This window comes from Hyperolius riggenbachi, chromosome 10, assembly GCF_040937935.1.
Source record: "Hyperolius riggenbachi isolate aHypRig1 chromosome 10, aHypRig1.pri, whole genome shotgun sequence".
Taxonomy (NCBI): Eukaryota; Metazoa; Chordata; class Amphibia; order Anura; family Hyperoliidae; genus Hyperolius; species Hyperolius riggenbachi.
The window spans coordinates 165,406,230-165,427,507 of NC_090655.1; positions in this window are offsets into that span (position 1 = coordinate 165,406,230).

Sequence of the window (21,278 nt, forward strand, 5' to 3'; positions counted from 1 at the left end):
TGTGCATTTTAGGCATCTAGAGGGATAGAAACCCTTACAAACCTGAAACAGTAAAATTTCGGTTGGAGACACGAAATTCGTCATTACGGGAGTGAAATTTCGATTATGAAGGCATCTAGAGGGATAGAAACCTTTGCAAACTTTAAAATACTAAATTTCGTAATCGTAATTACGAAAATTTGCGTAATTTGCGAAAATTACGAAATTTCGATTACTGCTAAAATCGTAATTGTAGTAATTTCGCGAAATTTCGGAAATTCGTAATTAGGTCATTACGCTCATCCCTGTATTGGGGGCACCTAGCTAGCCTATACAGGTGGCAACTATACTGTTGAGGGAGGGGCACATCCAGATTCCACATCGGGGCCCAGAGGTTTGTAGCTACGCCACTGCCTGCGCTTCCTGCACTTCAGTGCCAATACAACCTGCCATCTAAGAGGCCACCCTGCTTATGACCGGTTCCAAAAAATTTGGCCCCTCATAGACCACCTGTCATAAAAAGATGCTTATACCCCTGAACAGTCATTTTGAGGCATTTGGTTTCCAGACTACTCCTCATGGTTTTGGGCCCCTAAAATGCCAGGGCCGTTTAGGAACCTCACAAGTGACCCCATTTTAGAAAGAAGACCTGTATGTCCTGTAAAATCCTAAAGGTACTCATAGGACGTTAGGCCCCTTAGCGCACCTAGGCTGCAAAAAAAGTGTCACACATGTGGTATCGCCGTACTCAGGAGAAGTAGTATAATGTGTTTTGGGGTGTATTTTTACACATACCTGTAAGGAATTTTAAGCATAAGCATAAGTATATAAGCATATACACTGTCAGCCATTTTGTCTCTTCTGCAGCCATCTTAGAATCCATGTATAAAGTAGTAAGTTTCTAGCTAGCTAGAGTTTGAAGATTGTACCTGTCATGCAACACTGCATTCTCAATTCTCCAATTCTGTTCTATCTTTGTATATCTCTTCAATTTACAGGAAACTTTTAATGTGCCACCCTAACTGTCAAAATAACACCTGCAGAGATATGTCATATGTTATGCTTGGAAAGTCCTATCATGTAAATCAGTATCATGTAAATCTGCTGGAATTTCTATGTCTACTGCGGCTGTGCAGACTGTACAAATTACTGCTTAAATATAATGATTCGAAGGCAATACAATCAATCTGTTTGTCAACCACAAACTGTCTGTGTGTGTCGTTAATTGTGGCTGACCAGATTCAAAGCCAGTACTGGTAAAGGAATCACAGAGTATTATTTCTAGGTCATCCTGAGGGTCAGTTGGGTCTGAAAAGTGACCAGTCCTTTCAGTTGGGGGTGTTCGTCCAGGATTCTTCGCACTTCACTTCAACGTAAGTAGTAATTATGTCTTTGTTTTGAGGACTTTTTATTACTTATGTAAATTGTCGTGAATGTCGATGCAGGCAACTCAGGGTTTTAATAGTATTCAGACTTGGGGTCTAGATTTTTGATAGTATAGTTTAAATATATAGACCTTAATTTGGGGGGGGGGGGGGAAACGGGGGGATAGGGAATAGGTTTGACTTTTGATAAGTCTAAATTTAAAAATTTTCGGACTTTTTAGGTAAAAGTCTGAATGAATTGGGTGTCAGATATTTTGGGAAAATCTAATCTGTCTGTCTGGGTCTGATCAACTCAGTAATAATTTCTTCAGGAAAGAAAGAATTCCTTTTGGTAAGGAACTAGAAATAATTTCTTTTGGTAAGGAACTAATAAGGGTTTTGATAGGCGCCATAGTACATATTGATTATGTGGGTTTAAATACTTTGTGATTTCTAAATATATGTTCTGTCTATTTGTCTGTTTATGTTACATCTGTTGCATAGAAGTATAAGATAATTTGTTGGTTTTTGTTTTTCCTTTGTGTGAAACTTCAAGCCCAAAATCATTATATAGAGTGATTTTGACTCCACTGTATTGTGTTGTTTACACGTAGACATCTACATTGATTATGTAAAATAAGTCTGTGATTTCTTCTATGTGTTTTGTGGTGTGAAATTTGTCATATATACGTGTCTGGTTGGTCTTCTGTAATAAAAATAATAGATTGGGTTTAAAAAGAATCCCTAGACTTGAATAATATATTTCTCTATTAATACAGTAAGCTTAATAGATGGCCAAGAAAGTATATTATAAACTTGAATTGGGTCAAATGGGCCAGGACATTGTTAAGTTAATTCCTGCCCCTACGCCTTTGAGTTTTGAGTCATGTGTAGAGTTTGTTATAAGAGTATCTGGGAAAAGATATTTAGTTCATCCTTGGATAGAAAATATAGTGAACAGGACCATAGAAATAAATTTTAGTCCACAATTTCCTTTAATTGGAAGTAATAGTCTAATCCATATGGAGTTGATTAAAAACTTATGTTTAAAAGGAAAAAAAGATTTGTCACATAATACTAACTGGGACTATGAATATATGTATCAAGGGGCTGAGAATTGGTTAGCATTTGCCCCGCATTATTTTTACCGAACAGTTGACTAGTAATGTGTGTTTTATGTATGTTCTCTGGGTATAGAATTGCGCAAGCGATGGTATAAGATCCTTACTGTATTTCTGAGAGATGATTAGTAAAATTAATATAAAAATACTCATGAAATTCGGATAAGAACGGTCACTTATCAAAATCTACAGTATAAATTCTATGTACGTACAAAACTGGTTTCAGATGCCATATTTAACAAATATCTGGTTATACTGAGATTTGGACATTGACCGTCAGAAATTATCTGAATTATGCATGTATCATTTTGCATAGGTCTTTCTGTAAGAGAAAAAATTTCAGAAATATAGTAATGTAATTCCTGTAAATTAGGATACAGTTATAGAATAACATGTATTCATATGTATTGTGTGTAAACTGACACATATGTGTGTAAATTGAGAGATTGTATTAAATGATACCCGCAGGGACGTAACAATAGGGGATACAGAGGTGGTGGCCACACCGAGGCCTTTGGTTCACAAGGGCCCTGAAGGGTCCACCCTCTATCACAGTGTTGGCTCTCTATTGGTCCTGTGGTGGTGGTGGTCACTTCTATAGATGCTTTGAATAGTAACAATCCATAACACACTGTTTCCAATCCCCTTGTATCTCTGACACTGTACTTTGACAAGTTTTGGCGCGCTGTATCAATTGCTATGTATAGAGTTCTTGGGGGGGGGGGGGGGGGCCTGATGTAAAACCTACACCAGGGCCCGCATCTCCTTAGTTCACCCATGAAAGTATGTGTTGAAACTATGCCTCATAAAATAGATTTTCTTCTTTCTCATTAGGAGATTACTTCTTTAAATTAGTTATTCTAATTAGATAGATACTGCAGGGCTATGGGTAATGATTTTTAGATAAATGCAGATGTAATTTTGAAATAGTCAGAAATACTTAAGTTTAATAAAAAGTGTTAGAATTCCCCTTTAAGTTTGAAAGGGTTAAAAATGAGGACATGTCATTTTTAAGTGATCTACGCCCGCCAACATCTGTGTGGGTTCCTCTTCAGTGACAGGAAAGTAAAATGAGGAGAGAAATGAGGAAGTAAAAAGTTTATTACTTTTTAATTTAATAGGGTTTAACATTAAACATTAGATTAATTAAGAACATATATGTCCGTATGTATGAAGTAATGTCAGGTAGTCCGCTCTTAAAAACCTTATGAAATAGTAGTATTTTTATCTCTTTTTCTCTGTTAATAATGATTTCTGCATATATACGGATGTATACTTGATAGTGGCAGAGTCTGGAAAGGGTTAAATGTCATTTTTTTAAAAGTGGGTTTTTTTTCTCTGAGAAGCTATGCCACCAGAAGTAAAATGAGGAACTAACTTAAACGTACTACTGCTGAAGAGTCTTTAGAGCTTAGAGCATTTAAGAGCCTTTATGAATATATTATTGGAGTATTTGGAACAGTGAATAATTTATATATATATATTCCTTTTGTCCCTATCTTTCTTTTATATACCTGCTTCTGTGTTCACTACACACGTGGCAGTCTCTAAATAAGTCAAAAAGTCTAGTATAGTAAAGTCTAGTATAGGAAGTTTTTAATGAGAATGAGTTTTCTCCTGAAACTTAGTGTCCTTAAATTAGATTAATTCACTGATACCAACTGTCACCCAAGTCTATATGTATGTGAATGAAGTTTCCCATACTGCAGAATCGTTTTTGGGAGTTTTTATATCGTGTCCAAAAGAGGTTCTGATGTTTTTTCATAGGTAGTATAGTGAGATCATATATCATAGTTTGGGGCCAATTTGGAGGGGAGCCGGTTGACTTGTCTGTGTTTTTTTTTGGGTGAGGAAACTGAGTGCCTGGGGGAAACCCATGCAGACACGGGGAGGACATGCGGACTCCGTACAGATATTGACCAGGCAGAGATTTGAGTAACATTGCAAGGTGAAAGCACTGGGTGCTACACCACCGTGCTAGTATAGTTTTTGTTGTGTAAAATGAATTGAGTTTTTAGTACAACTTAATAACTTTATGGATATGGCGGCAATTGTCACTTGGACCCATAATATGTGTAATTAGAGTTAGAAATTGTATCAAATTTTTTTAAAAGTAATAGTTAGTGGTGTTCATTTGAACAGAATTTCTGTGGACTACTGAAATAACATATTTCAGAGTCATATAGGATTCATATATTAGATTCGGTGGTTCAATGCGGATCATTCCTAGACACATTGAGGAAAAAATTTTGCTCATATGTTGATAGGGAATGTTTTAAATAAAACTCCTAACAGATAGATATCTTATATAAAAACACACCTACTTTTTGTTGAAATGCTGCCTCATTCTGTAAAGCCTCTGATAAAAATCCTCCACGTTTTGCTGGTCTGCTCCGCCAGTACAGGAAATGAGTCCTCAATATAAATAAATCTATCTCTCTTCGTCACACAGAGAGAAGGAAGAAAAAAAAAAATTGCTCCTCTAAGCCACATTGTTAAAATAAAATGCAACTGCCTACATTCTGATTCAAATGATTCTAAGTATCACTGTTACGGAGATATTGTATCTGATCGTAGATTTGTAAAACTATGAACGCAATTTTGAGATCCGTCAGCAAGATTTGCATAAAAACACTGAATTTCCTGTATCTGAGTTTCTGTGGGTAGTATGCTGTCACTGCATAATACTTTAGCAGAAACGCCATTTAAGGCTTCATATATGGGTCCAAGTCATTCTTGTGGTCATCTCCTGTATTTAATAAGAATATATGTTTTTTTTAAGCCCAAAACCCTTAAATTAAATTAAATTAAATTAAATCCTTACACTCAGCATAGGAAAATAAGTACATTTTTTTATCCTTAGGAAAATGGCTTATTTTAGTGCTTGAACTTTTTAACAAACTGCAGAAGCATTTGATGTTGGTATGACAATTATTTTATGGATTTTTCACTGTTCTGAAGACTCCAGAGAGAAAAAAATATACTGTTTAATTTTATAGTGTACCGATTAGAAGCTTTACCTCTGACAGGATTTTAATTTCAGTTCTGTAGTTCAGTGTCTGTTTAGTAAGGAGGCCTCAGCCTAGTCTCTCTAGTGCTGTTCTTTGTATGTGTGCCTATAGAAGTGTGTCTACCTTAAGCGCACTATGGGGAAAAGGACACTATAGATGTTCTTTGTATGTCTGTAGCTTTAAATCTGAAAGGGGACCCAACCCTATTACAGGGAGACAGTGCTGGCCACTGTTCCGCTGTACTGTGACCCTGCTCATATTATGCCATATAGCCTTTTACTAACTCTGACCAGACATTAAAATAACTTTAATGTATGGTCAAATGGGAGAAAGGAGGTATATGGAACGGTCATGTTAGTTTGTTGTCTATACACATGTCCAGCCCTGCCCAGGCCTAGTGATCTGTGTCATGTCATTTCATGTAGTGGTGTAGTAAGAAGGGGTAGTGAGGTAGATATTGCACTAGGGCCACCTAAGTTCTTTAAATACATTGATTGTGGAAGGTATGATGGAATGAGAGTGTGACTTGTAATGGAAGAATGAAAAATGGGAATTCATTATGGTGTAAAAATTCATTGGGAATTTATCCTCTCTGCCATGTATGGAGTCACATACTCGCACGGGTACAGCGACACGACGTCATGCGAACGGGGTATTGTGAGAGATCCGTTAGGGTCATAGAAAGATCCGCTAAGTATGTTTTGAAGTTCATGGTGGAGAGTATGAATCATATTAGTATTACAAGTACTAGGAAAAATAAATGACTTATTGGATTTTTGGGAAAAATATGATGCTCACATTTTTCTTTATTCTTTCAGAAACAACTTGCCAGACATCTATCCTGAGGAGGATAAGACCAGAGTCCATCCGGAAGTAATCTATCCAGAGGAATCCATCCAGAGGGAGTCTCTGACCAGAAGCTATCCTGAGGTTATCTTTACAGAAGGATTTTCTACTGGATCCACTGTTTTGGGTGGAATAGTTCGACTAAGTCCTGAATCCCAAAAAGAGACATTTCATCAGTTTCATAGTTGCGTGTGTCATCTGTTGAAGAATGGAACAAGATCTGGATCTCAGACCCAGGAAGATTGTATGGATTGTGGGACATTCTTATGTGTATTGGGCTCGTAGGAAAGCTATTAATAGTGACTATGGGGAAAACCTTGGGTTATCTAAAAATAACTTCATGATCTATTGGTTCAGTATTAGAGGGATGATTTGGAATATATTTTTTGGTAGGGTTACTTCTTTAACCACCCTGGCGTTCTGATTAAATCGCCAGGGTGGCTGCGGGAGGGTTTTTTTTAAATAAAAAAAAAACTATTTCATGCAGCCAACTGAAAGTTGGCTGCATGAAAGCCCACTAGAGGGCGCTCCGGAGGCGATCTTCCGATCGCCTCCGGCGCCCAGAATAAACAAGGAAGGCCGCAATGAGCGGCCTTCCTTGTTTCGCTTATATCGTCGCCATAGCGACGAGCGGAGTGACGTCATCGACGTCAGCCGACGTCCTGACGTCAGCCGCCTCCGATCCAGCCCTTAGCGCTGGCCGGAACTTTTTGTTCCGGCTACGCTGGGCTCAGGCGGCTAGGGGGGCCCTCTTTCGCCGCTGCTCGCGGCGAATCGCCGCAGAGCGGCGGCGATCAGGCAGCACACGCGGCTGGCAAAGTGCCGGCTGCGTGTGCTGCTTTTTATTTCGTTAAAATCGGCCCAGCAGGGCCTGAGCGGCAGCCGCTGGCGGTGTTGGACGAGCTGAGCTCGTCCAGACCGCTCAGCTGGTTAATGCGGAAATTTCCTATGCCAGACATCCTTATTTGTCACTTGGGTGGGAACGACGTGGGTAAAGCTAACACTATTGATTTGTTACACCGCATGAAATATGATTTTATGCGCATTCATGAGATCATTCCCCAATGTGTGTTGGTTTTTTCTGAAATCATTCCCAGACGGTATTACTCAGAATTGTGGCAGTGACAGAAAATAAATGGCAGGACATGCGCCCCCAAAAAACAAAGGAAACAATTTCCTAGTTGACTATTAACGTTTATTGTTCAGACTTTTTAAAAAACAATATTTAAAAATTACATGGGATGGCCACCCCATCACACCACACCGCTCAGATCACCGCACATACAACCAGACACACGCCGGCATCTAACTCTAGTCTAGAAAGATTACCACGATATGTTAGATCATATATAGAAACCATCCGCTATGTCCATCTCCTGGGTAACTCGGAAGGTTTAGGTAAAAGTTGTTCATGGACAGTCCAGAAATGTCAGTACAGGCCTAGGCAGGGATTTAGCAAAAGTCATGCTGCTAAACAAACAAGCAGTACAGCCCTCAAGATGTGCGATTGCGGAGATCATGCATTAAGCAACAAGCAGTTCAAGCAGTTCAAACCTCAAGGTAGCGTGGCAGGCAGAAATGTAGCACATAGCAGTCATCTACACGTCATCACATGTGCTTCATAGCATAAATCATGGAAGGCACAACATCTCGCCATGACATCACAATTTAATGGAAGAGTTCATCTCACCAAATTCCTGGGTGACGACTGCATGGCATGCTGGTGCTCCGGAATGAGAGGGCATGTACCTGGGAAGTGTCCTAAGGCAACATACGTCTGGGCAGGTTGTTGTAGAGTTCCAGACTGCTGACCATGCTTTACCCCATCTCCTGTGAGGGTAGTGTGGCTGGAGGAGGCAATGGCGTAGGCCTCACTGGGGTGTCTGAGCGGAGGTTGGGACGTCGTGGCGTCCCATGCGAGGCGGGCAGCTTCCCCGACGTTTCGCCGGCTGCCGGCTTTCTCAAGGGGCGTGACTACCCTTGCCTACAACTTCCGCTCTTAAGCGTCATTGCGGCCAATCACACGCATCCATTCTTCCGCCCATCAACAACAATAGCACATGCTCGTGCGTGATGGCAGGAGGCGGAGGGTGCGCGATCCGATACGGACGCTACAGGCAGCTGTGCACAGAGAAACAAAGGGACGGGAAGAGGGGAAAGCAGGGGTCAATAACCACAGAGCCAAAAAGGGGCCAATGCCCGGGTCATCTGAGGGGGCACCAAATCACTATACAAAAGTGTCCCTACATGAACTTGAGTGGTTAGTTTTGACACAAAGTCTGCCAGTAAGATCCCCTATCCCTGCCCCACTCCTGCCCCGCCGCCCGAGCGCCCCATAACAAGCCACGCACACATCTCCGTGCTCACCCACGCACGACCAGGATATCTAAGTCTTAAATGTGTACACAAAACAGAAACCCAAAAAATTGGTGACTAAATATAGAACTGCCCCTTAACTTTTACTCAGATGGCCAAAATAGCCAATCCGTCTGCAAACATTAGCGGGATCAAATATCCCATAACCATTACAAAACTAGCGGGGCGATTTATGACCAAGGAATGCCTGGGGACCCGCTGGAAACAAGGTAGAGAAACCAGGGCCCATGCCACGAGGTGCCAAGGTACCCACCATCCCAACTACGTGGGCAGAAAATGGGCAAAGCTGGTCTGTTCATTGAGGCCAGGTGCCTCACAGGCCTGCAGGTTGTAAATCCAACGTGATTCACATCGGAGGAGCAATCTATCTAGATTCCCCCCTCTTATTGTGGGGTGAATACGGTCCAATACCATGAACCTGACACCATGGGTGCTACTGTCGTGTTCAAGGGCGTAATGTCTCGCAACAGGAGAGCTCAACTCACCCTTCTCAATGTTTTTAATATGCTCAGACATGCGTTCTTTAAGAGGACGCTTCGTTTTGCCCACATAAAATGCGCCACAATGGCACAATAATATGTAGACCACCAGGAACGTCTTGCAGTTACCAAAATGGGACAGTGTAACTCTCCTACCCCCAGACAAGATAAACGCCCTACCCACCTGTATGAACCGACAGTAATCGCATCCCCCACATGTATAAGTACCAACCGTCAGACAGTGTCTTTTAGGGCTAACGCCCGTAAAATGACTGCGTACTAGTCCATCGCGTAGGGATCTTGCTCTACGAAAAGTAAGGTCAGGTTTGGACGGGACAGTGGGGCCGACCACAGGGTCATTCTGTAGTAGATACCAATGTCGGCTCAAAATACCTCTGAGTGCAGAATGCTGCGCACAATATCTAGTCAAAAAGCGTAGAGGGGCCGTATTCTTAACGGTCGCCCTCATCCGTGGTTGAAGCAGATCCTCTCTTCTGCTCCGCCATGCTCGGTTGAACGCCCTGCGCAGGCAACCATCTCCGTATCCTCTTTCTCTAAATCTTTTGCGTAGATCATTTGCTTCACGTAAAAACGTAGCGTCGTCAGAACAGTTCCGACGGGCCCTCAGATATTGGCTGGTCGGTATGCCCCTAATAGTGTGCGGAGGATGGAAGCTATCCGCACACAACAGGGCATTAGTGGCCGTCGTCTTCCGATATAAGGATGTGGCTAAATGGCCATCTGGCAAAATCGAGATAGAGATATCCAAAAAAGCAATGGAAGCTGATTGTACTTCCACCGTGAATCTCAAATTCTTATTATTATGATTTAAGAGTGACACAAAATCAGCTGCCTGCGCTGCGGTTCCCGTCCAAAGCACCAAGATGTCATCTATGTACCTGTGCCACGACAAAATGCGGCACAGGTACATAGACAGCCCATCATCCGAAAAAATAGATCTTTCCCAGTCCCCCAGGTACAGGTTAGCGTAAGACGGGGCACAAGTCGTCCCCATCGCCGCACCCTGCACCTGGAGGTACCGGTCCCCATTAAAAGTGAAAACATTGTTCGTTAACAGAAAATATAGTAGATCCAACACGAAACCATTGTGCGCAGCATCCTGCACCCCCAACTCGCCCAGAAAACTGGCCACGGCATGCACCCCCTGCGCATGGGGGATGCATGAATAGAGGGACTCGACGTCTAAAGATACGAGAAGAGTGCCAGGTGGAACCACAACATCCTCCAACACTCGTAGGAGGTGTGTGGTATCCTTGATAAAGGAGGGTAATCCCTGTACATAGGATTGCAGATGTCTATCCACGTAAATGCTTATCTTTTCTGTGAGGGCACCACTGCCCGACACTATCGGGCGACCGGGTGGTCTTTGTAGATGTTTGTGCACCTTTGGTAGTGCATAGAAGGTGGGGAGAATCGGATCTGCAACCCTCAGAAAGGAGGACACCTCCTCATCAATAATACCTTTTAATCTAGCCCCCTCAATTAGGGAAACAAGTTCGCCCTGGCATCTCTCGATCCTCGACGCCGAGACCCTCACATAGCAACCCCGCTGCCCAAGGAGGTCCATGCACATGGCCCTGTAGTCTACTGATGTCATCACTACCACATTCCCCCCCTTGTCGGAGGGTTTGATAGTCCAATCTGTTCTATTGGTCAAGAAATCATATGCCTCACAGTCACTACCTGTCAATTCTGATCCACCATCATTTGTCGTACTTAATCTCGCGATGTCCCCCTCAACCGCCTGAATAAAACACCTAATGCCCACATTGGCAGACAGCGGTGGAAAGCGTGTGGATTTGCTTCTAAATTGTTGGTTGATTCGCATATATCGGGGTGTGCGGGGGTCCTCAGCAGCCCCAGGCCCAGCCAACCCTAGAGCGTCCCCAGCCTCCCCTCGACTGGCTTCGTATAAAAAGTTGAGATCCTCAAGGGCCTCATTGTCCCCTTGGGTTAGTCTCACAGGTGGCGATGTAGGCCAGGCGATGACATTATCATTCTTTTTCTTGGTGGATTGGAGAAACAATTTCCTACAGAAAAGCGCAGGTCCACCACAAAATCGAACTTATCCAACTGTTGGAGTGGGCAAAAGCCCAAACCCTTACTCAGTAGACGTTCCACTGAGTCTGGTAAAATTTCTCCCGTGAGATTAATGAGCTGCAGTTTACTCAGTCCATCCGAATTTGGACCGACCGCTCCCGCCGTGGCTATGCCTACTTTGGGTGTGTCTGTTCTAAAAAAGAAGAAGAAGAAGAGGAGGCTGAGGACAATGATGGCTGGGGCTGCGGCTGCACACCCACGCCCCCCATTCCCGTGCCTTCGCCACATTTTGGTTGTGGTTTACTACCTGCCTTTTTGACCTTATCTTGTAAACGAGTTGGATATCTATTTCTTTTTGGTTCTGAATTCTGACTGGATTCTGAAGCAGCCGAGCTGGCACTCACCACTGATGAGTCCGACTCTTCCGTCATTCCCAGACGGGTGTGGATTTTTCCCCAAGGTAGATTAAGGGCCATTAAGACATTCATTAATAGGGCATTATCTAGATCTCTGCCAGCTATAAGGGGTTTTTCTTATTGGCATAATAAGCTTGAGGGTTCCCGGCCTAACTTATTCCGCCCGGATAGGGTTCACTTGTCTGATCAAGGATTGGATATTTTCAATGCCGATCTTAGATCAATGATTAAATCTGCTGCTATGAGGGGTGGGTCACTATATTAAGGATATTATAGAAAGAGAGTTAGTTGGAAGTCACATTATGGGTTACTGTTTTCTGAATAGTAAAAGCCTTTATTTTTGCTATATCATTCTTTAAGAAAAATTAGAATTAGGGTTTTTTGTAAGTTAGATAATGGGTTGATATGTAATGAGCTGATATTTGTTATCTCAATTACTAAATAAGGCCAAGTGCTGATGATCCAGGGATTTTTTCTGATTGCCATTTTGGAGTCGGGAAGGAATTTTTCCCTTTCTGGGGCTAATTACACTATGCCCTATAAGGGTTTTTGCCTTCCTCTGGATCAGCAGTGAAATGGGCCGGTGTGGTGCTTTGTTTTTGGTTAAACTCTATGTACACACATCTTTCTTCAACCCAGATAACTATAAAATTGTATATTTATCAGACAGTAAAATATATATATATACATACATACGCATATGTGTTACTACACATATAATTCAGCAGACCTGATCTCAGTGGGCAATTTTCAGGGTACAAGTCTCCTATTTTTGGTACCTTGGTCTTTAGTAGATTCAAGTTAGCCATAGTTGTCTTGCTAAGTTTTGCTAGAGTGTTATATTTTGTCCTATTTGGATTGTGAATATAGTTGTTGAGTGTCCATATGTTTGATTAGCAGAGTCCTTCTCGTATGGTTAAATCTGAAGGTAGCCATCATTACAGTTGTTCTGTGAGTCCTGACCTTGAAAGAGTATCTATGGCAGCGGTTGCTATTAGTTACATCTTTTTCTGCTTTGATTTGTATTGTGTCTGTATAGATATTTACCATTACTGTGGTAAAAAGTCAATCAGTTAACATTCCCTTCTCTTGTTAAATCAGAGCTGTATCTGTTTGTCTGAGCAAGCAAAACAGGCTTTGGTCAGTATGATTGGTGTGATGGACTACAATTTCACAACAACACAGTTGCCTTGAGCAACCTGATTGGTATATTTAATATGGGATAATTGGAAGGCCAGAGATGTTGAGGGTCTCATGTAGCCTTATTCCCTAGATTTCTGCTGTGATCTGTATTTAGAGTTGGGCCGAACCTCCGATTTTCGGTTCGCGAACCGGGTTCGCGAACTTTCGCGAAAGGTTCGGTTCGCGTTAAAGTGAACCCGAGGTGGGTTTGAAGAATATTATCTGCATACAGAGGCTGGATCTGCCTATACAGCCCAGCCTCTGTTGCTATCCCAAACCCCCCTAAGGTCCCCCTGCACTCTGCAATCCCTCATAAATCACAGCCGTGCTGCTGACAAACAGCTTGTCAGAGCTGGCTGTGTTTATCTCTATAGTGTCAGTCTGCTGCTCTCCCCGCCTCCTGCAGAACTCCAGTCCCCGCCTGCATCCCTTCCCTCTCTGCTGATTGGAGGGAAGGGACGGGGGCAGGGACCGGAGCTATGCAGGAGGCGGGGGAGCAGCTGAGACTGACACTACAGATGTAAACACAGCCTCACAGCACAGCTGTGATTTATGGGGGATTGCAGAGTGCAGGGGGACCTTAGTGGGGTTTGGGATAGCAACAGAGGCTGGGCTGTATAGGCAGATCCAGCCTCTGTATGCAGATAACATTCTTTAAACACACCTCGGGTTCTCTTTAAAGTTCGCGAACCGCAATAGACTTCAATGGGGATGCGAACTTTGAAAAAAAAAATTAATTATGCTGGCCACAAAAGTGATGGAAAAGATGTTTCAAGGGGTCTAACACCTGGAGGGGGGGATGGCGGAGTGGGATACATGCCAAAAGTCCCCGGGAAAAATCTGGATTTGACGCAAAGCAGCGTTTTAAGGGCAGAAATCACATTGAATGTTAAATGACAGGCCTAAAGTGCTTTCAAACATCTTGCATGTGTATACATCAATCAGGTAGTGTAATTAAGGTACTGCTTCACACTGACGCACCAAACTCATCGTGTAACGCACCGCAAACAGCTGTTTGTGTAGTGACGGCCGTGCTGGACTGGTGCGCACCATGGCGAGAGTGCAGGTTTTGGTGGCTTTACAGCCCATATGGTCAGTCACCTGGCTGATGTAGCTGAATGACAGAACAGTGACTGTCCAGCTGATCAAATTTGGTCTGACCACAATGAGGCAACGACCTTATTATCGTGGGTGTGCCCCCCGAGACACTCATCTAGGCGCCGGTCATTGCTCCATTGTGATACGCAAGCCCCTTCACCACGGCAAGGTAATGATCACGAAGGGGAATGGGCGCATGTTCATGCCTTTTCTTTTGTTGTTGCAGCTGCCCGCAGTGCAGCCAGAAAAATTAGGCAGTCATGTACACGCACCCGAAAAATTATTACAGCGGCCGCTGCTAGCAGCGGCCTAAAAAATTCAGCAATCCGCCTGGAGTCCCGGACCCTGTTGGTGGTGGCGGAGAAGGTAGTGAAGCGGCCTGCAGGCAGACATGCTGTGTGGAGGGACTGGGAGCGACTTAGTCTTCTTGGGGCAGGCCAGGCAGCCAGTCACACGGCGTGCAGGCAGAGATGCTGTATGTGCGGGGACTGACTTAGTCTTGGGGCGGGCAGCAGCCCTCCGGGATCCATGCCTCATTCATTTTTATAAAGGTGAGGTACTTAACACTTTTGTGACTTAGGCGACTTCTCTTCTCTGTGACAATGCCTCCAGCTGCGCTGAAGGTCCTTTCTGAGAGGACGCTTGCGGCAGGGCAGGAGAGAAGTTGGATGGCAAATTGGGACAGCTCTGGCCACAGGTCAAGCCTGCGCACCCAGTAGTTCAAGGGTTCCTCATCGCTGTTCACAGCAGTGTCTACATCCACACTTAAGGCCAGGTAGTCGGCTACCTGCCGTTCCAGGCGTTGGTGGAGGGTGGATCCGGAAGGGCTACGGCGAGGCGTTGGACTAAAGAACGTCCGCATGTCCGACATCACCATGAGATCGCTGGAGCGTCCTGTCTTTGACTGCGTGGACACGGGAGGAGGATTAGTGGCAGTGGTACCTTGCTGGCGTTGTGCCGTCACATCACCCTTAAAGGCATTGTAAAGCATAGTTGACAGCTGGTTCTGCATGTGCTGCATCCTTTCCACCTTCCGGTGAGTTGGTAACAGGTCCGCCACTTTGTGCCTGTACCGAGGGTCTAGTAGTGTGGCCACCCAGTACAGCTCATTCCCCTTGAGGTTTTTTATACGGGGGTCCCTCAACAGGCAGGACAGCATAAAAGACGACATCTGCACAAAGTCGGATCCAGTACCCTCCATCTCCTCTTGCTCTTCCTCAATGACGTCAGGTAAGTCAACCTCCTCCCCCCAGCCGCGAACAATACCACGGGAAGGTTGCGCAGCACAAGCCCCCTGCGACGCCTGCTGCGGTTGTTCTCCTGCCGCTGTCCCCTCCTCCTCCTCCTCCTCCCCCAAAGAAACACCTTGCTCATCATCCTCTGAGTCTGACTCATCTTCTGCACATGACCTCTCTTCTTCCTCCTCCTCCCCCCTCTGTGCTGCCGCAGGTGTTGAGGAAACAGCTGGGTCTGATGAAAATTGGTCCCATGCCTGTTCCTGCCGTAACGGTTCCTGGTCACGCTCATTCGCAGCTTCATCCGCCACTCTACGCACAGCACGCTCCAAGAAGTACGCGTAGGGAATTAAGTCGCTGATGGTGCCCTCACTGCGGCTCACCAGGTTGGTCACCTCCTCAAACGGCCGCATGAGCCTGCATGCATTTTTCATCATTGTCCAGTTGTCGGGCCAGAACATCCCCATCTTCCCAGACTGTTTCGTTCTACTCCAGTTGTAGAGGTACTGGGTGACGGCTTTCTTCTGTTCTAGCAGGCGGGAGAACATGAGGAGGGTCGAGTTCCAGCGAGTGGGGCTATCGCAAATGAGGCGTCTCACCGGCATGTTGTTTTTACGCTGAATTTCTGCAAATCGTGCCATGGCTGTGTAAGAGCGCCTCAAATGCCCACAGAACTTCCTGGCCTGCTTCAGGACATCCGCTAAGCCAGGGTACTTTGCCACAAATCTTTGAACCACCAGATTCATGACATGTGCCATGCAGGGTATGTGTGTCAGCTTCCCCATATGCAAAGCGGCAAGCAGATTGCTGCCGTTGTCGCACACCACGTTGCCTATCTCCAGGTGGTGCGGGGTCAGCCACTCATCCACCTGTTTCTTAAGAGCAGCCAGGAGAGCTGCTCCAGTGTGACTCTCCGCTTTGAGACAAGCCATGTCTAAGATGGCGTGACACCGTCGTACCTGGCATGCAGCATAGGCCCTGCGGAGCTGGGGCTGTGTAGCTGGAGAGGAGAACTGCCACTCAGCCAAGGAGGAGGAGGAGGACAGCGAAGAGCATGTAGCAGGAGGAGAGGAGGTGGCAGGAGGCCTGCCTGCAAGCCGTGGAGGTGTCACAATTTGGTCCGCCGCTTTCTGCTTGCCATCGTTCACCACCAGGTTCACCCAATGGGCTGTGTAGGTAATGTAGCGGCCCTGCCCGTGCTTGGCAGACCAGGCATCCGTGGTCAGGTGTACCCTTGACCCAACGCTCTTCGCAAGAGATGACACCACTTGCCTCTCAACTTCACGGTGCAGTTGGGGTATGGCCTTTCTGGAAAAATAAGTGCGGCCTGGCATCTTCCACTGCGGTGTTCCGATGGCCACAAATTTACGGAAGGCCTCAGAGTCCACCAGCCGGTATGGTAACAGCTGGCGAGCTAACAGTTCCGCCACGCCAGCTGTCAGACGCCGGGCAAGGGGGTGACTGGCCAAAAGTGGCTTCTTCCGCTCAAACATTTCCTTCACGGACACCTGACTGCTGCTGTGGGCAGAGGAGCAGGAACCGCTCAAGGGCAGAGGCGGAGTGGAGGAGGGTGCCTGTGAAGGTGCAAGGGAGAGAGCGGCATAAGCAGATGATGCACCTGAAGGAGGAAGAGGAGAAGGAGGGTGACTTTGCTTTTGTGTGCTGCTGCTGCTTTTGCTCAGGTGGCCATCCCATTGCTGTTTGTGCCTTTTCTGCAGGTGCCTTCGTAAGGCACTTGTCCCTACGTGAGTGTTGGCCTTTCCACGGCTCAATTTTTGTTGGCAGAGCGAACAGATGGCTTTGGTCCGATCTGAGGCACACACATTAAAAAATTTCCACACCGCTGAGCCACCCTGGGATGTGGGCACCTCAGCAGCTGATGCTGAAGGGCAAGTTGGCTGGCTGTACATAGGTGGCGAATCTGGCGATACATGGTGCCGGACTCTGCCACCAGCTGTTTCTGACGAAGAGCTGCCCCAGCTTCTTTCAGCAACTTCTATCCTCCTACTACTCTCTGACTCCCCCTCTGAACTGTCCCCCTCTTCATCTCCTCTATTGGGAACATACAGAGGATCCCTATCATCGTCATCATCGTAATCATCCTGCCCAGCTTCGCTTGCCTCAGAAAAATCCAAATGTGTAGGTCCTTCATCCTCCTTACACGTTACATCCATAGTGTTGTCGCGTAACGCAGACATATGAGCTGGTGAAAATTCATCTGGCTGTAACAATGGCTGTGCATCAGTGATTTCACCACCACTAAATAATTCTTGCGAAGTGTCAAATGCAGCGGAAGTGGTGCTAGTAGTAGCGCTGGTGGCTGAGCAAGATGAGGTGTTCTGTGTCGCTAAATACTCAACCACGTCCTGACAATCTTGGGAGGTGATGGGACGTGCCTTCTTCCGAGCACTGTACTGTGGGCCAGGTCCACACGAAATTACATTTACACGACCTCGCGCAGACCTGCCGGGTGGCCTTCCTCTGCCTCTGCCACTACCTCTTCCTCTTCCTCTACCTGTTTTGTCCATATCGGGTATGCACGGAGTGGTATATCACACTGCGTGCACTCACGTAGGTAGGTGGGTTCACTTAACTGCACAGGTATGCGCACTGATGCGGTGGGTTCACTGAACAGTACAGGTATACAGTGGCGGGTTCACTGAACACAACAGGTATGCAGTGGCGTGTTCACTAAACAGGTATACAGTGGCAGGTCCACTGAACAGAACAGGTATACAGTGGCGGGTTCACAGAACAGGTATACAGTGGCGGGTCCACTGAACAGAACAGGTATACAGTGGCGGGTTCACAGAACAGGTATACAGTGGCGGGTCCACTGAACAGAACAGGTATACAGTGGCGGGTTCACAGAACAGGTATACAGTGGCGGGTCCACTGAACAGAACAGGTATACAGTGGCGGGTTCACAGAACAGGTATACAGTGGCAGGATCACTGAACAGGTATGCAGTGGCAGGATCACAGTACAGGTATGCAGTGGGCTGAGGGCTCACTGAACAGAACAGGTATGCTGTGGCAGGATCACTGAACAGCTATGCAGTGGCAGGATCACAGTACAGGTATGCAGTGGGCTGAGGGCTCACTGAACAGAACAGGTATGCTGTGGCAGGATCACTGAACAGGTATGCAGTGGCAGGATCACAGTACAGGTATGCAGTGGGCTGAGGGCTCACTGAACAGAACAGGTATGCAGTGGCGTGTTCACTAAACAGGTATACAGTGGCAGGTCCACTGAACAGAACAGGTATACAGTGGCGGGTTCACAGAACAGGTATACAGTGGCGGGTCCACTGAACAGAACAGGTATACAGTGGCGGGTTCACAGAACAGGTATACAGTGGCGGGTCCACTGAACAGAACAGGTATACAGTGGCGGGTTCACAGAACAGGTATACAGTGGCGGGTCCACTGAACAGAACAGGTATACAGTGGCGGGTTCACAGAACAGGTATACAGTGGCGGGTCCACTGAACAGAACAGGTATACAGTGGCGGGTTCACAGAACAGGTATACAGTGGCGGGTCCACTGAACAGAACAGGTATACAGTGGCGGGTTCACAGAACAGGTATGCTGTGGCAGGATCACTGAACAGCTATGCAGTGGCAGGATCACAGTACAGGTATGCAGTGGGCTGAGGGCTCACTGAACAGAACAGGTATGCTGTGGCAGGATCACTGAACAGGTATGCAGTGGCAGGATCACAGTACAGGTATGCAGTGGGCTGAGGGCTCACTGAACAGAACAGGTATGCTGTGGCAGGATCACTGAACAGCTATGCAGTGGCAGGATCACAGTACAGGTATGCAGTGGGCTGAGGGCTCACTGAACAGAACAGGTATGCTGTGGCAGGATCACTGAACAGCTATGCAGTGGCAGGATCACAGTACAGGTATGCAGTGGGCTGAGGGCTCACTGAACAGAACAGGTATGCTGTGGCAGGATCACTGAACAGCTATGCAGTGGCAGGATCACAGTACAGGTATGCAGTGGGCTGAGGGCTCACTGAACAGAACAGGTATGCTGTGGCAGGATCACTGAACAGCTATGCAGTGGCAGGATCACAGTACAGGTATGCAGTGGGCTGAGGGCTCACTGAACAGAACAGGTATGCTGTGGCAGGATCACTGAACAGCTATGCAGTGGCAGGATCACAGTACAGGTATGCAGTGGGCTGAGGGCTCACTGAACAGAACAGGTATGCTGTGGCAGGATCACTGAACAGCTATGCAGTGGCAGGATCACAGTACAGGTATGCAGTGGGCTGAGGGCTCACTGAACAGAACAGGTATGCTGTGGCAGGATCACTGAACAGGTATGCAGTGGCAGGATCACAGTACAGGTATGCAGTGGGCTGAGGGCTCACTGAACAGAACAGGTATGCTGTGGCAGGATCACTGAACAGCTATGCAGTGGCAGGATCACAGTACAGGTATGCAGTGGGCTGAGGGCTCACTGAACAGAACAGGTATGCTGTGGCAGGATCACTGAGCAGCTATGCAGTGGCAGGATCACAGTACAGGTATGCAGTGGGCTGAGGGCTCACTGAACAGAACAGGTATGCTGTGGCAGGATCACTGAACAGGTATGCAGTGGCAGGATCACAGTACAGGTATGCAGTGGGCTGAGGGCTCACTGAACAGAACAGGTATGCTGTGGCAGGATCACTGATCAGCTATGCAGTGGCAGGATCACAGTACAGGTATGCAGTGGGCTGAGGGCTCACTGAACAGAACAGGTATGCTGTGGCAGGATCACTGAACAGCTATGCAGTGGCAGGATCACAGTACAGGTATGCAGTGGGCTGAGGGCTCACTGAACAGAACAGGTATGCAGCCAGGAAGAAGTTAAGCCTAACTAATCTTTCCCTATATGAGAGACTGCAGCAGCTCGCCCTACTCTCACTAATGCAGGCACACGAGTGGCCGTAATGGCCGCCGCTGCCTGCCTTATATAAGGGGGGGTGGGGCTCCAGGGGCTAGTGTAGCCTAATTGGCTACACTGGGCCTGCTGACTGTGATGTAGAGGGTCAAAGTTGACCCTCAGGTGCATTATGGGGCGAACCGAACTTCTTCCGCAAAAGGTTCGCGTGCGGTACCCGCACGCGAACCATCTAAGTTCGCGCGAACCCCGTTCGCCGGCGAACCGTTCGGCCCAACTCTATCTGTATTCCCTCTCATAAATATGTCCTGGACTGAGGCCTGTAGCTACGGTTTGACTTGCTTGGTGAGTTCTGGCAGTACTCCTGTATTTCTGATCTCAGCCTCTGTACTCTGGGCATTAAGACCTGAGTATGATTGTAGTTGGGTTGGTGTCCACCCCCTGGGTTAACAGGAGTGTGTGACTTTAAGTAAAGGACGCAGAGATAGCTTGGAGTACAGTGGCTGATGGAAGATGAGTGGTCTGCCATGCCTCACAAACGGTTTGTGAACTAAATTGTAGAGTCAAAACCACCCTCTCCCAAATATGGCCACCTTATGCAGGAGTTAGTTGCTATCATAAGGGTTTTGACCTTGGCCTACCTAAGGCCTAGTATTTAGAAAAGCCTTTTTCTAGACAGGAGCAGAAGGAAGCTTCTCTTGGAGTAAGTGCTGATATAAGACAGTTTCTTTCTTGTATTGATCTGGGAGAAGTGTTCCTGCCGCAGGCTAGGTTATACACATGAGTGTACCCTCGCCTGCGGTACGCATAAGATTTTTGTTAGATTACATCAGGAAAGAGAGGTGTTCTTAGGTCTGATCTGCATCAGGAAAAATAATTGTTGGGTTTTTTTCTGAGGTACTTTCTGATTTGGTTCTTTCATGATTATTTTGAGTTGGTTGACCATTGTTTAAGTGGTTGTTCAAGATTAGTTTGCTAATCATGTACTGTGCTAGAGTTAATTTTGAAAACAACTTTTCATGTTATGTCCATTATCTCATTGGAGGACTGTGACCAGAATTTTGCCCACTGATATGTTAGTTCTGTATAAGGCTAAATAATTGACATTGATATGATTATCTTTTTCTCATGAAAATACAATTAGATTGTATCAAGAAAAGCAAGAATTGGCATCCCCCAGGATACTAATCCTTGGGGGACAACACTAGCAT